The sequence below is a fragment of the Papaver somniferum genome, chromosome 5 (genome assembly GCF_003573695.1).
Source record: "Papaver somniferum cultivar HN1 chromosome 5, ASM357369v1, whole genome shotgun sequence".
NCBI classification, from domain to species: domain Eukaryota; kingdom Viridiplantae; phylum Streptophyta; class Magnoliopsida; order Ranunculales; family Papaveraceae; genus Papaver; species Papaver somniferum.
This window is the reverse complement of record NC_039362.1, coordinates 104,562,404-104,568,403: the sequence shown is the minus strand read 5'-3', so window position 1 is coordinate 104,568,403 and position 6,000 is coordinate 104,562,404.

The following is a 6,000-nucleotide window of genomic DNA, read 5'->3' as shown; positions in this document are numbered from 1 at the left end:
CATAAAAACACGTCAAGCATATTATTTTTATTTTTCAGATCTGAATCGATTAAGAAGAAGAAGACCGAGAGCATATTCATGAAGAAGAAGAACAAAGAAGAAGAAGATATAATTCAATTGAAGAAGAAGAACAACAAAGAAGAACAAGATATCATTCCATTAATAGATCAGCGAAGAAAAAAAATAAAGAGATATGGATTTAATCAATATTGGGATTCTTAACTTTTTAATCTATTTCCTCGTCTGGATCTATTATTCAACATTGAAAACGAAGGTAGTCCATTCAAAACGATATGATTTAGTTTATTAAAGTGAAGATTAATACTCCTTTCGTCTCCGGTTAGTTTTGATTTCAATTTTTTGTTAACTTTATCTTTGATCAAATTGTTTTGGGTTTTAGGTTCGTATAAAAAAGATTGGGAGATTTTGTACGATCCTACAATAACCCAATTGTTTTTCTTTTTTTGTACATATTTTCATTCAGAACATATTGAATCATCAACATTTTCCTTTTATACATATTTTCTTTCAGTACATATCAACATGTATTGTTGGATCATCTACTCTTTTTTCTTTTGTACTTTTTTTTTCTTCTGTACATATTTTCCTTGAGTAAATATTAATATGTATTGTTGTATCAATATGTACTATTGAATCATATACTTTTCCATTGATACACGTTTTTGTTCAGTACATATCAATATGTATTATTGGATATGTATTGTTGGATCATCCACTCTTTTTCTTTGGGTACGTATTTTTCTTTAGTACATATCAATATGTAGTGTTGGATCATCTACTCTTTTTTTCTTTTGTGCTCTTTTCCCCTTAGTACATGGTTTCCATGAGTACATATCAACATGTACTATTAGATCAATATGTACTGTTGAATCATACTTTTTCCTTCAATACATATTTTCCTTCGGTACATATCAATATGTATTGTTGATCAATATGTACAATTGGATCTTCTACTCTTTATTTTTCTTTGTACTCTCTTCTTATACTGTGGTATTTGTGTATTCTCTGTATTCTTCGATCTTGTTTTTACCAGGATTCACCAAATGTAAATTTCTCCATGGTTTTAGTAAAATAGGGTTTTCTTCAATCTTTTTTCAATATGTATTATTGATCAATATGTACAGTTTGATGAGTTTGTTTGATTTTTTTGTTTGTCTGTTTGATGATTTCCTTTTTAACATTTCAGTTTGTTTGGTTGGTTTGAAAATTTGATTTTTCATTTTGATTATTTTTGCTCTAAACCTAATCATATTTTAGTTTATTTTTGCTGTTTTGATTTTGCAGTTTTCATTACTGTTGATCGAGAAGAAAGAACGAAGAAGTTGTAGAGAAGAATAAAGAAGGAAGTAGTGGGAGGAAACGGTTAAAGCGTGAGTGAGGATAGCCTGGTAACTTTACATATGTTTAAACCTTTTTGTACTAAAGGATAAATGTTTAATCCCGCTGGACTAGCCACTAACCCGGGTCGGGTTTAGTGGACTAAACAGGAAATCCCTCAACTCGATTAGCTAGCCCAAGTTTGTTTATTTAAAGGCCTATACCAGCCCTTTTTTGTCCGTTAAAGCCTAGCCCAATAGAATACAATAATTGAATCTCTCCAAAATCGTTTAGAAATCAAACCCTAAATTCTGTACGTGAAGAACACATTTTCCCGCCCTTTTATGCATTTGAATTTGAGAAGATGAAGATGCCCCCTAACCGTCTGTGGGGTGTGAATAGCAGTTACCCTGGGATTACCCCTTATCAACTGGGTGCCCCTTATCCATTTGAAGGGGGTGAATAACATATGTCCTGGGGTGTCTCTAACATACTTCTAGGGTCCCTTCAGTAATCCCTTCCGGGGGTGCAAATACCACTTTTCAAGCCAATTTCGCCGCAAAAGTTCATTTCTCCAAAAACACCTACAAACACATAAATAGCCAAATAAATACAAAATCGAGCACTAGAAATACATGTAATTGAGATCAATATAGACACATAAACGTGTCTATCACCAGGCGTTATTGGGATTGTTATTCATTGCATATATTGTGAACATCCAATATGTGTGATTTAGTATAACCGCTCACGACTTGTTTATGTTCTTGGTAAAACTATTCACAAAGGCCTGACTTATATATTGGTATGACTTTTATTAGTGAAACCAATCTTAAGTAATCAACTGTGAGGTATGATCGAGTTTGTGATTTTTGGTTGACCGAATTTGGGTAAAGGGGAACCGATCCCAGTAAGAGGTGCAACACATCACAAGGGGAATCGATCCTTGTATGAGGTGCAACAAGGTTTATAGCAGAAAGGGGAACCGATCATATGGACATGTGCAACACGTTTTTAGGCAAAGGGAACCGATCCTATGGACATGTGCAACACATATAAGTTAGATACTATATATATGTGGGGAACCGATCCTAGTACCTAGTCAACCGAATTTTGGAAAGCTAGTGCGACTATGCACAATACTCACATGGAGGTAGAACCGAAACTTGTTTTGGTAGAACCGTTAAACCCATGATTTGTGATTGAGTGTTCTTGATCAATCACATAGTTCTTGAAAGTCAGATGAACCAATTCTAAACTTGTTTGGAAGTATGGAAAATTGGTTTCAAGGGTGTAAGTATGAAAGAGGACTTACGAAGTAAGGATGTCGACACACTTTGAACACATGCAGTATTGTTTATCTTTTATTGTTCAAAGTTATTTCTTAGTAGCTACAGGAAGAAAATCCCAGGATCGAAACATAAATAAGTTAAGAATCTTTTAATTAAGGTCTTAATTTTATTTTAGGAAAATGAGAATTAATAATGTGCATTTACTAGTTGAGATTTTCCAAAGAGATTTTCGGTCATTATTTTGGACAGCATTTCCAGGAATTATGGAAACCGAATTTGGAATTATATTGCATATCTTGAGAATATTTTCGGTTTTGGAAATTCCTTGGTGTCCAAACTTCCTTGTTTATAAATACTTGAAGTTTGCATTTCTAACAAACTAATCCTTCGTGACAGCAAACTTCCTCGGTTGTGTTGTTACTGGTGAAGCCGCCTATTCGGAGAGGAGAGTAACCTAATTAGGCGAAATATCTTACGACCGCTCAGTTTAAAGTCTTCTTTGGGATTGAGAAGATCTACGAGTACCGTTGGTGGGAAACTAGATAGTTGCGGTTTATCTTGTGTTTTCGATTGATTTGATTGACTAACGGTGGTTGAACTTTGATTGCACCTATTTTGTTTATGCTTGAGAATCTTCTCTTCTGATATAAGATTCACTCAAACTAGATCGAAGTTTCGACAGGGATCTTTAGACTGTTGTTAGTGCTAAAGACGATCTTGTGATAATCCATTGTTAACAGACTTCGTTCTGTGCGTGATTGATCAAAGGAGATTCAAGTTTTTGTGTGCAGGTGTTTATTGAAGATCTAAGAAGATTTGAAGACAAAGAAGATATTGAAGATTTCTGATTTGGGGTTCATAATCTTTGGTGTGCACAATACTTGTTTCAGTATAAGAGGATCCAACTATAATCGGTTTATCCTTGTGGTAGATTGGATTGATTAGTTGTGTAGATCGGCATCAATACAATTATTTGTGATTAAAAGTATTGATTGAAAAATCTTAACAATTACTTCGGTAGTTGAACATAAGATAGATCTAAGAACCTAACGAAGGAGTTTATGTTAAGATAAACAGAAGAGCCTTTGTCCGACTCATATCACTTGGTTGAAGAGAGTTGATACCAAACAGATTTGTTGTTCCGTTACTGTTTGGAATACGAACCAAAGGAATTGTTCCAAGTACGTGACTTATTCATAAGTTGGAGGCGTGGGAATACATACGGAACTAGGTGAACTATAGGTTTAGTTGCTTGGTCTCAACTATACGAAGTTGGTTTAATTTTGTGTAGCGGCTTAATCCTGAGAGTATTCAATTCTGGACAAGGTCCCGGGGTTTTTCTGCATTTGCGGTTTCCTCGTTAACAAAATCTTGTTGTGTCATTTAATTTATATTTCCGCATTATAATTGTTTTATTATAATTAAAGTAAATTACACAAACTTTAATTCCTATTTAATTGATAAGCAATCCTATTGAGTTTGGTTAAGTCCGAACCTTTTTATCAAGTAAACATACTTCGTTGTTGTATTGTCTCGATCTCGTATTCATAGACGATCACACGAAGTGTGAACCGATTAGTTGCACTGTCTCGACTCAGTCCATAGACAATCACTTTCGGAGAAATGACTTATAAGCAGGAAAAGTTTTAGCTTGAGGTATATTTGGGTACCCTCGCCTTTCCAATTGGTATCAGAGCAGGCGAATACGAAAAATCTAACAATCCGTGTTTGGTGCGATCCAACCTATAAGAATGAAATCGAGTTCTCATGAATCGACTTCACTTAACGTACCGCCAAGATTTGACGAAACAAACTATCTATGGTGGAAATCTGCTATGAGATCTTTTCTTCAATCACGAGACTTTAATACCTGGCTATTAGTCGTCGATGGTTATATTCGTCCAAAGATAGAAAATTCAGAAACTGAGTTAAACACTTAATAGATTTTTCAAACGAAGAAAAGACACTTGCAAAGCAGAATTCAGGTGGTTTGAATGCTATAATACATGATGTAAGCCGTGATCTACAACATCATGTATCAACATGTCAAACTTCGAAAGAAACTTGGGATAACCTTCAGATCGTATTCGAAGGAAACACTTCAGAGAAGGAAGATAGACTTCAAACTCTTACGTCCGATTGGGAAAACCTTCGAATGGATGACAACGACACTTTTGAAGAGTTTCATCTTAAACTCTCTGAGATAATCAATGCCTCTTTCTCTCTTGGAAAGACTATCTCTGAAAAGGATATAGTGTGCAAAATTCTCAGATCGTTGCCACCAAGATACAATTCTAAGAAGCATGCAATCATAGAAGCAAATGATCTCTCAACTCTCTCACGAAGCACACTCGTTGGAAAGTTAAAGATCTTTGACCATGAATCACAGTCTATTCAAAGTAAAGGAATCGATTTTAAAGCTGCAAAAATTCCAAAATCTCCAATGGAGAGGAATAGATAAACGGATGCTTCGGATGAACAGATTGCAGAAAATTCTGATGATGAAATCGAACAATCATTATCATTGATTACTAGACAGTTTCGAGATCTCTTAAAAAGGCGAAATAAGAGATTCATTAAGGATACTCATCGATCTTCTCGTCCACATGATCGAGTTCCTGTCAAAAAGGATCATGAAGAAGATGATGAATATCAGCCGCAACGCTTTAAGTGTAAAGGGTTTGGTCATATTGCTAAAGACTGTCCCAATCTTAAGAAATACAATGGAATCAAGGCATTGGCTGTAACTCTAGATGAGACATCTGACTCATACGATTATGAAGAAGAGGAAACATATAATATTGCATTAGTTGTCAATCTTATTTCTTCCTCCTCCATTAGTGATTTACCCATTTTAAAAATGGACATGTATTCCGATGTTATTAAATCATCTAATGGTAAAGGGAAAAATAAGATAAGATCCAAAAACTGTCTCAAAAACATAATTGCTAACAGTTGCATAGGCAACCCCAGTCAATCTCAAGATACTTCGTTAGTTCGAGATAACAAGAAGAGAATTTCTCATGCGATACTAGATCAAGGACAATTTTTTTGTTCAAATTTCCATAATGAGAGAAAATCTCATACTAATACCACTTGATCGGTATTAGAATTCTTTCCTCACCATGTGTGCCGAATTTGAGTGAGGAAGAAGAAAAATCAAGGCACTTATGTGTAGATTATGGAAATAAAATCTGGTATTTGAAAATATTTGATATATTCGTATTTTTAGAAATATTATATTTTCGAAAGTATGAAAATTATAAAAAGATCCTTCTCCCTCTTTGGACATTTCTTGTGCGAACCATGAGTTTGGATCCAACATCTTCTTTTGGAAAGATGCTAGATCAGAAAGATCAACTTAAGATTA